Raw genomic sequence first — 11,188 nt, 5'->3', positions numbered from 1 at the left:
ATTGGACTATCCTCCCACTTTTAACTAGATAACAGCCCCAGAAATGTCCGGAACGAAGTAGTTCTCTCTGAAAGGGAAACCAATAACCAGCAATTATGATTTTGCTGTAGAATTTCTTTGACTAAGATGATGTTAGAATGTAACCGAAATCTTTTGGAGTATCGAGACTGTTCTGAAAGCACTGAAAACTGCAGATGGTTCTGAAAACTGTGGTCCAGCAATACTAGGCCTCTACGAAACTGTTCATTTAATAAACTGAAGCTATTTATAGAGATTAGTATCATAAATTGTGATATCATAACAATGAGAACCATCTATTGTTATGTCTTTAACAATGAGATGATTAATAAATAAAATCAGAATTGCATGTATCTTACTCTACACTGCTTGGAAAGAAGTTAACGAACATCCCCATGGCAAAGTGCATTTTGTTTTTCCAGTCACAAAACATTCATACATTTGGGGAAATATGTTTAATATTTATTGAAAATAAATCAATTTTGTAAAGTTGATTTCTCCTCCTTTTCTACAAATTTGAAGGTTATCACTTGAATACCGCAATTTGTCGAACATTAATTGTAACTCCATTTAAAAATAATGACAGTTTATTAGGAATAGGAGCAGATTAGGAGGCAAAGGGAAAATCTCTCATAATAATTTCGCTGTATCATGACATAATAATGGCGAAAATAATACCTTGATGATTTAGTACAATCCACTGAGATATTTTATCGTATTGCCCCCCACTTGTGCATTTTGAAATTTCACAACTTTCTTATTATTTTTAAATAACAGAAAAATTACATAATAATAATAAAGACCTTTGTATTTCAGTAAGTAACCAAGATAAATTTTAATTGAAAAAAAAATTAAGTTCGAACCACGTCAATAATTGAGTCAAGACTTTAAGTTTTGAAAAGTCAAGTTTTTAAGACTTTATGTTTAGAAAAATTATCAGTTTAAAGAATATAATCTTCATTAAATTAATAAATTTAACTTATTTGTATTCATGCCTACCGTAATCCAACCATAACAAAAAAACAACACGTGGCTGCCTTTTTCGACATTAAATGAACACCAACGTTGCAGAAAATGTTTGGTATTAACGAAAATGGAAGGTAGAAAGTACGAAAATAAGTAGATAAAACCAGGGAAAACAACTTCAGATAATAAAGGCCATCCTTTCTATAAGAACAGTTTATCTTCTACATATGAGAGACACAAACGGCTGAAAGAATATATGCGGGGGGAAAAAGACGTAATTCACCAGCAACTGAAAGAACTCCCGCAGCTAAACGTAAAAATAAAATAATATAGAAACGGAAGAAAGCACAAAGATAGCATAATAATAAATAAAATAATAAAATTTCTGAAGGCTATCTTTTATAGTAAAAATGGTTCGAATTCTACGTGTCAGAGACAGTATTGCACTCGCCACTGAAAGAGCTACTGCTAAATAAAACAAATAAATGTAAGTAAATTAATAATTATGTCTATTTTATGATGATCATAAACTAACTAAAGTGTATTGGAAACTTAGTTATGTAGAGAGAAAGGTTCTGCAGGGTTATTTATTTATTTTATTTTTTTTTTTGTGTTTTGACGAAAAGGTAAGATACATTACTCATACCCATGCAGAAATCAATGTATATAATAACAAGCGGGAAAAAAATAAATTTTCGTTCTGATTTTTCTTAATATTTCCTTTAGGAAATGTGTTTTTACATAAGCATAATTAAGTCTTCTCTGTTTATTTAATATAATAAAGGAAGTGCATTTTAAAATATCCACCACATTATTTTTAGTGCTCCCTCTGACTGAAAATTCATAGTATATTGTTACAGTATCAAGAATTATGTTGAACAAGTGCACTCACCTTCCCGTAGGTTACAAAAGTATCTTTGTAACGCCATTATCGTCCGGTTCATTGGTTACCAGTTTGAATAAGACTTCAGATATGATTGCAGCTTAACATTAGAACTTGATATCCAAAGCAAATTTAATTTTCTAAATCTTACTTTATAAAAAAAAAAAAAAGCAAAAATGCGTTCAATATCCGCATTTATAATAAACTCACTAATTTAGGAAATCAATATTTTCTGTTTATCTCTGTATTTTCAACAGCATTGAACAATGTCCATCGACTATCTGAATTCCACTTCAGTTAGTCGATCTCATAAACTAATAGTATTTTTTTTCTTTTTTTCGGAGACTGGGTTTTTCATTTCACATATAAGCAAATCAATTAGACATTTTATAGTACAGTAAGAAAAAAAAACTGACGACTTCGCCCGGAAGGCATTTTTGTAGAAAGAGAATCGTTTTAAATTACGGGGATAAAAATCCCTTATTATTTTACAGCCAGTATGCGAAACTCTGAGATCGAAAACTACGATCTAAGAGTTACATGCCGAAGAACTATCGGCTAATCCAAGCGTAAGTGACCACCTGGTAGTACAACACCAAGGCAACTCGAAGCAAAGGTGGAGTAAGATTCCTCACTATCCTTGATATTTTCTCATAATGTAAAACACAGCTCCTAGGAGATGTAATACTGCCTTACATCATGAGGAGAGGTCACTACCCAGACCGGTTTCAACCTTTTTTGAGGTCTCATCAGTGAGTAGGTAGACCTGGATGATATCAAAGTCCTTATATCCTTATAAGGACGCTTAAATGGGCGAAGCAAGAATGCTTTTCATCTTCCCCGTTATCTGTAGAGGACAGTGTAGGGATAAGGTGTTGTTGAGCTATTAAAGCTCTTATCATGGCAGGAAGGTAACAGCAATAGCCGAGCCTCAGTTAGAACTTCATTGCCTACAGCATTGCCATCCATTACCCTCCAAGAGTATTAATCATCGCATCTCACGGTCGATTCATTCTCATCCCCATGATATCAAAGTCCTTATAAGGACTAGCTTAAAGGGGCGAAGCAAGAATGCTTTTCATCTTCCCCGTTATCTGTAGAGGACAGTGTAGGGATAAGGTGTTATTGAGCTATTAAAGCTCTGATGAGGCAAGAGGGTAACAGCAATAGCCGAGCCTCAGTTAGAACTTCATTGGCTGCAACATTGCCATCCATTACCCTCCAAGGGTATTAATCACCGCATTTCACGGTCGATTCCTCCGATATCAAAGTCCTTATATCCTTATAAGGACTGGCTTAAAGGGGCGAAGCAAGAATGCTTTTCATCTTCCCCGTTTTCTGTAGAGGACAGAGTAGGGATAAGGTGTTATTGAGCTATTAAGCTCTAATCATGGCAAGAGGGGTAACAGCAATAGCCGAGCCTCAGTTAAAACTTCATTGCTACAGCATTGCCATCCATTGCCCTCCAAAGGTATTAATCCAACTCCCCGATATCAAAGTTCTTAAAAGAACTGGGAGATGGACTGAGTCCTTGACTCTTTATCGCGTCATCTGAATGAAGAATATCTGTGTGGATGGGGTGTTATTGAGCTAAAAGCGCTAGTCATGGCTGGGTAACGGCAATAGCCGAGCCTCAGAATTCACTTACACCTTCACTATACGAATGCCAGAAAGGTGTGCCCATATATTATAACTAAGATAAAAAGCCAAACGGCTATTTTTTCTGGCGAAGTTAATTAAATTAATGGGATAAAAATCCCTTATTATTTTATAGTCAGTATGTATGTGAAGGATGTAAGTTCTTGGTGTTGTACTACCAGGTGTTCACTTACGCTTGGATTCGCCGATAGTTCTTCGGAATGAAACTCTTAGATCGTAGTTTTGGATCTCAGAGGTTCGCATACTGGCTGTAAAATAATAAGGGAGTTTTATCCCCTTAATTTAATTAACTTCGCCAGAAAAAATAGCCGTTTTGCTTTTTATCTTAGAGAATCATTTTGTTGAAAGTTCATTCTAGAAGCATTCAAAAATTATTTTGTGCAAAGAAATCAATCACCTACACGTAGAAACAAGACCGAAATAGTATATACTAAACTGGCGACATACCATTACCGACTTCGACCATAATTGAAAACAACTAGTGTTTCTTTATTGTATTTTTTCCCCTTATATACAACGTAAGTTGGTGTTATGAGGAATATAATGACATGAGCAATTAGGTGCACTGTTTCTAGAAAAAACGCTATAATTCTACTTAAATATGGAATATTTGCTGAAAGCATTACATCAAACAAATTGAGCATTTTAATTATATAAAAAAAAGAAACTAATACGTAGGCATGAGGAGGAGGGGAGCAAGTCCTGATATATTTAAGCTATCTTCTTCCATTGCCCCTGTTTATGCATTATTTTTTCCTGTCTTTCCATTTCTCAATAATGTATTCGATCAGTTTAACATTCTGATTAGTAATATTATATAACAAGAAAAATAACCTTTAATTATACAAGAAAAAATTACCTTTACATTAATATGCTAATATTTATTGGTTATTTTGATATCACACGAAAATACCATTGTTTTCTAAGAAATTTCAGATGAGTGTTTTGATTTATTCTTCTAGAGACTCTAGAATCATCGCCAGAGGTGACATTAACTAATCTTCTTAACTAATTAACTAATCTTCGCAAAGATTCCTTAGCTCATGACATTAAGCACATCCAAAGGGTGATTTCGCGTCTTGCATTTGCAATACAAACGATGTTAAAGTTGTATTACATAAACCCACCCGATTTTATATAAGAACTGCGTTAAACATATTGTTAATTATGGTACATACTTGAATCGAATTAGAAATGTTTTCAATCTTTTTTTTTATTCTGAAAGTTCAATATTGAAGTGAATTTTACTTTAAACTTTTATGTTTTGCAGATTATACCATCTTCATTTATAACACCCGAGCACATAAGGAAATGAATATCATAGATGGACATCCTTTTTGTATTATGAATTGGAAATATTTCGCTATCATCGCCTTAACCACATTCTATTTATCTCACAAGACGAGCGCTGAAGAATCACGCTCAGAAGACCTCGTTGTGCAGACCACCAAAGGACCTGTTAAAGGAAAAATCATAAAAACTACAGAAGGGACGCCGGTAGAGGTTTTCTTCGGGATTCCATACGCGAAACCCCCATTGGAAAAAAACCGTTTCCGTCCTCCAGAGGATGCCGAAAATTGGACCGATGTATTTGACGCTATTGAAAAACCAAGCAACTGCATGCAAAAAATTTACTCAGGGAATAAAATATTCGACAGAATTAAATTAGCTTCAATGCCAAAGACGTATAGCGAAGACTGTCTAAAATTAAATGTATGGCGACCACATCCGCCACCACGAAACGTGTCCGTATTGATATGGATACACGGAGGTGGGTATGTAATGCTGTCATCGGGGATGATTGTGTATGATGCTCAAGGTTTGGTTTCAGAAGAAAATGTAATTGTAGTGTCTATAAATTACCGACTTGGATCTTTCGGATTTCTTTATTTGGATCATCCAGACGCACCAGGAAATGTGGGATTGCTAGACCAAAGGATGGCTATTCGCTGGGTTAAAGAGAATATTGCTCAGTTTGGTGGTAATCCTGAGAGCATGACGCTCTTTGGACAAAGTTCAGGAGCAGCATCCGTGAGTCTCCATCTATTCTCTCCACTCAGTCGAAACCTTTTCCAAAGAGCAATCATGCAGAGCGGTACAATAGTAGCACCATGGGCAATACATAATACAACAAGAAGTATTAATCAAGGACTTCGTTTAGCAAAAGCATTGGGCTGTCCTTACGACTTCAAAGATGTTGATTCCATTTTAGATTGTCTTATTCAGAAAGATGCAAAAGAAATTGCTGAAGAAGAACCTAAATTACGATATGTGTATGGATCGTCTTTTGTTCCTGTGCTAGATGGGCATTTCCTTGTAGAAGATCCAGAAGTAACTATACAGAAAAAACATTTCATGAACACAAGTATTCTTATTGGAAGTACCTTAAATGAGGGTGGCTTGGGTTGTTTATATTACTTTCCTGAAATTTTCACATTATCTAACGATCTTTCTCTCACCTACGACCAGTTCTTGCATACATTGAAAACTATCCTCCCTTACAAAGACCAGGTGTCGCAGAAGACAATCCTCCAAGAATGCACTGATTGGGTAGATTTCAACTATATGCATGGTCTTGATCAATGTCTAACAGACCGATATTTTGCTTGCCCAGCCAACCTGTTTTCTCGGATCTATGTTGAAACCGGAAACGATGTCTATCTGTACAGATTCGATGCCAAACCACAATCAACATTCTCTTTTAAGTTTCCAAACTGGATGGGTGCTACCCATTTCGCTGACATTACCTATGTTTTTGGCTCATTTCTTACTCCTTTAAGCAGGGATTCGACGCCAGAAGAAATCCATCTGTCACGTAGAGTAATGAGATACTGGGCAAACTATGCAAGAACAGGGTAAGAATTTTTTGTTTCACTATTTATAAAACGCTCTTATGTTTTTTCATTTCCCAAAGGTAGCAACTGGACTTTGTTGTTTACTTATTTCCATCTTTTCATTCATAATTTGCCATTTAATCAGTTGAGTGCATTATTTCTGCTTGTTGGATTCTGATTATGTAGAGATTAGAGTAATTATTATTTGCTTCAGAATCCAACATGATCTTCCATCACAAAGGCTAGACTTGTAAATATTATTTAATGTAAACAACTTATTTTACAATTTAATATTCATATAACTACTTTAATATTGTCTAATATCCAATTATTTAATCAAAGATATATGTATTAATAATGAAAAGACTGTATTAAATATTGTTAAGCTATTTTATTTATTACTATATTAATATTATAAGAGTTTGTATTTGATAATTTAACTGCGCATTAATTGAAATGTAAATATTCTTTATTTATTCCTATTTGTAGAAGTTAACGTTACGCAATAGCTCCATTTTATTATATTTTGTTTTGTTGTCATGGAAACGTATGTTAGATAGCTTGCACGAATTGGAACACTGCGTGAGGAGGAGAACGTTAAAACTTGATTAAAAAGAGTTTTAGTTAAAGAAATCACGAGAATAATTTAGGCGGGAAAAACGGATATAAAAGCGAGGAACGCTGGAAAAAAGAGAGCATTAGAGATTTATTAGAGGGGATTTGGCATTAGGTTGGAATCGGAGCATTCGAAAATCACAGTGCGATAATAGCGAGTCGGCAGTCACTCAAGCAGTTAATATAGGCTACTAGTTGAGAGGCGGTTAGCTAATAAATTGTAGAATAACAATTAATAGCTACGGAAGACAGCTGAGTGACTACTAAATAGACTAGCGATATTTGAGTTGAGTTGAATTTCAGCGCCGACCTTTCAAGGACATACGGAACCTTGAAGCAAAACACGAAGTTACTGGAGAATAGTAGAGGCTGTAAAAATTGAAGTTTACCGTTAGCTGTGTTTAGAATTATAGTGCCTAAAGAATTAATTGAATGCAGGATGAATGAACAACTGTGCATATAAAACCTACACGTATTATCCATTTATTACATAAAAAACTTATTCTTAAAAAATTATCAAGTCATTACAAAATCTAACATATAATACACACATATATATATATAAGTGGGTTTCTTTCGCTACCATAAGTTTTAGCAATATTTTTTTTTACCTTTGAAGTTAACAGTCTTGTTCGAGGCACTTCATCCATATAAGTCAAAAGTCAGAGGCACTTCATCCATATTAGCTATCTGTGAAAGTTCAAAATTGTGTTGTTTTCTAGCATTTATAAAGCCATAGTATGGCTTACCACAATCACATAAAATCTTGTACACTCCTACGCTCTCTTTCACCAAAACTGGCAAAAATTCTCAAGAAGTTTAACTTCAGAACTTGCTTCACTACGCTCCTAAAACTTCGTTCAATACTTAATAAACCTAAATAGAAACATCTTCCAACTCAGTTTCCAGGAATGTACAAGATTTTATGTGATTGTAGAAAGCCATACTACGGCCAGACTGCTAAATCCATCCATCTACGTTTGGAAGAACACCGTAGAGATATCTCCTATAACAGGACTAGAGCCAGCGCCCTCTCTAGCCACGTTCTCTTTTCAGTTAACTCAGACGAAGGCCGCCAACACATTGTGAACCGGACTCAAACTTCTCACATCCATGTGTATTATGATGAACTCGAGAGAAAGATTGTCAAATCTAGAGAAATTTCTCTAGATTCTTCCCATATCAAAAACAGCCTACGTTTCAATCTCTCTGACGCACACTTTGCCTCTGTTCAGTATTGGCGCACTCGCGATAGCACGTAGTCTACGTTTATTTGGAACTCAAGCTCGCATTTTGTTTTCAAACACGCTACTCTCTTTTTGTACTTGTTCTGTTAATGCAATTTTACGTCTCTGTAATTCTTTATATATTTCTTTGATTATGATACCTGAAGATGTTGATCAATTCAACGAAACTAGTAAACTAGTAGTATCTTTTGAAATATACCATGTCATCTTTTTATCTCTCGGTATCAGTCATTAAAACTTTTTAAATATACAGTATATATAAGTATATATAAGTTTTTTATTTACTGATATTACTGCTCTGTTTATTATTCAAGTTCCTTTTAGTTGAAATTGTATGCTTTCATGCATTTCTCATAAACATCTTCTTCACTGCTAGTATATGAGATGAAATTTTATTTATAATAATAATAATAATAATAATAATAATAATAATAATAATAATAATAATAATAATAATAATAATAAAATGTATTCGTCAACTGATAATTATTTTTGTTTTAGAGACCCAAATATATCACCTGATGGATCCAATGGGACACAGAAATGGCCTGTTTATACAATAAAAAATAAAGAATATTTAATTCTTGACACTTCAGCATCGAACTCTGTTGGTCGTGGATATCGGGAGAAGCAATGTGCTTTTTGGAGAGAATATTTTCCTTTTCTGTTAAATCGGACAGGTCAGTAATAGCCATCTTTTGAATTATTTAAGAAATAAAAACACTATAAATGTTGAATATGCAGACCATATTGTTCGTTGAGCATTTAACAAATAGAACTCCTATACTGCTAACCAATTCCAGCTTTAGGTGTCTACAACTGACATCATTGACTTGCTGTAAGAATACAATGGACCTTTCAAGTGAAGAACTCCTTGAAATAGCAAAATACGTGTGAAGAAGAAAATCTAGCTGCTGAAATTGCTGCACTTTCCTTTGCACTCAAGGGACTTAACCAAGCTTTTTAACACAGTAAATAAATAAACTGAAAAATGAATTGAGATTTCGAGTCACAAGATTCAAATTTCGAGAGCACTATAAAAGTGGTTATAAAGTGACGTAAAATTGAAAAAAAAAGAAAAAGAAAAAAGATGACTGTCTGGAAACAATCAACTCTTATCATTTGCTTGTTTTTAAACTTTGTTTTCATACTTTGTTCTTTTCAGGAAAAAAAAAAATAGCATTAAGTGTGTTTTGTTAGCCTTTATTTATTTTTTATGTAGATTCTACCCGAAAAATGTTTATGTAAATCTATAGTACATTGATATTGGTGGACAAAAGATTAAGATTTTCTCATTTTTGTATTAATTTTATTATTTTTTGTATTTTTTTAGATAGTACAGAAACCTTTACTCCACCCATACGAATGTGCTATGGGTGGTGTATGAGTTTATCTCGTAGTCAGCTGTTCTCGAAAAGATTCTCAATGTTATTCTTATGTTTTCTAGTTGTCATACAGTATATGTATGACCACTGTATGACCCATTATGGTTCAAATATAGTTTGATCTCTCTCTCTCTCTCTTTTCCTCGAATTTAAATGCCATCTCCTAAACGTAATTTCTCTTATTAACACTTGCTGTTTGATATATGTTATTACTCGTATTAACAGTAAATTCCATTTAGTTGGGGAAAGTCTGCTTAATATTAGTGAGACCTGGCCATCAAAAGTAGACATACCAACTGATATCGAGTATAATGGATACAATATTTTTAAGGAAGGATAGACAGGAGAGAAAAGGAAGGGGTGCAGCTAATATTACTGGATGACTTGAATCCAGTTAGAGTTCAGATCTATGACTGCACTACTAATAATTGCATGTAGCAGTGCGTTCGAAGCCATCTGTTGCGAGGTGGAGTATAACAAGATCAAACACATATTAGGGTGGGTTCCGGACCTTGTGATCGCTTACTAGCAACGAAGAAATCTATCACCAAATAAAGATGATGGGTAAGAAACGAGTAATCATAATACAGGGCTTTAATTATCCGAACGTTAATTGAACATCTGTGAAATCTCATGAGAATAATGAAAATGAATTTATTTATCTATTGTGAGACAACCTCGTTAAGCAGATTGTAACAGATGGAACTCGAGGTCGAAGAATGCTAGATCTGATTATAGTATCAGATGGGATTTCAGTTAAAGACGTAACTATTCTGCCTCCGGTTGGTGACAGTGATCATACGGTACTCACTTAGGAAGTAGCTAAGTTTAAGAACTTACAACTGTCGTTCCATTCACTACAGGTGCTGAACTACAAAGCAGGAGCTTATGACCAACTGAGGAGTGTACTGGGTTCTTTGTCGTGGTATTGGTTGTTGGATGGGAAGGGTATTGTCAGTTCATGGGAAGCGTTTAAATGATGTAATATCGGGATGTGTCCTGAGAGTTCGAAGAATAAATAGGATAAGAGTGAAATGGATGTTAACCTATTAACTGGAGATTCGTAAGAAAAATGTGACGTGGAAAGAATACAGTATGCATGATGATGATGTCAGTTATGGAAATTTAAAAGGAGCAAGCTAGAAGATTTAAAACTGTCGTAGAGAAAGCTAAGTATGAGTATGAAACAGAAACTGGCTCTGCAAGCTAAAGACCCAAAATAATTCTATTGTTTGCTGCAAGTAAAAGAAAGAATGAATTTGAACGAATAACTCTACTGAATGCGGATGACTGATGCAGAAGTGATTGTTCAACTAATGAGTGCCCATTTTGCTAAAAGCTGTCAACCTGGTGTACGAAAGACTGAGCTCACTGCTACAATTTAATGTAAGAAGAGGAAGTACTAGAACTGTTACACAAACAGAATAAGAATTCAACAACAGGGACCAATGATATATCAACACTGGTGCTAAAAGAGTGTTCACCTGAACTATCTGTTCCTTTGACAGAGCTATATAATTTGAGTCTCAGAATAGAGAAGATTCCACAGGAGTGGAAAGAATATATGATAATCCCATTGCA

The 11,188-nt window shown here is 34.4% G+C and overlaps 1 pseudogene; it reads left to right on the top strand.

Moving 5' to 3' along the window:
- The first annotated feature begins 4,837 nt into the window (after positions 1-4,837).
- On the top strand, positions 4,838-6,385 carry LOC150093351 (acetylcholinesterase pseudogene; annotated as a pseudogene).
- Positions 6,386-11,188: the final 4,803 nt, after the last annotated feature.

This window comes from Typopeltis vanoorti, chromosome 24, assembly GCF_054136105.1.
Source record: "Typopeltis vanoorti isolate ZY-2024b chromosome 24, IOZ_Tvanoo_1.0, whole genome shotgun sequence".
In the NCBI taxonomy this organism is placed as follows: Eukaryota; Metazoa; Arthropoda; class Arachnida; order Uropygi; family Thelyphonidae; genus Typopeltis; species Typopeltis vanoorti.
Note: the sequence above shows the minus strand (reverse complement) of the source record. Positions and strands in the feature narration are given on the sequence as shown.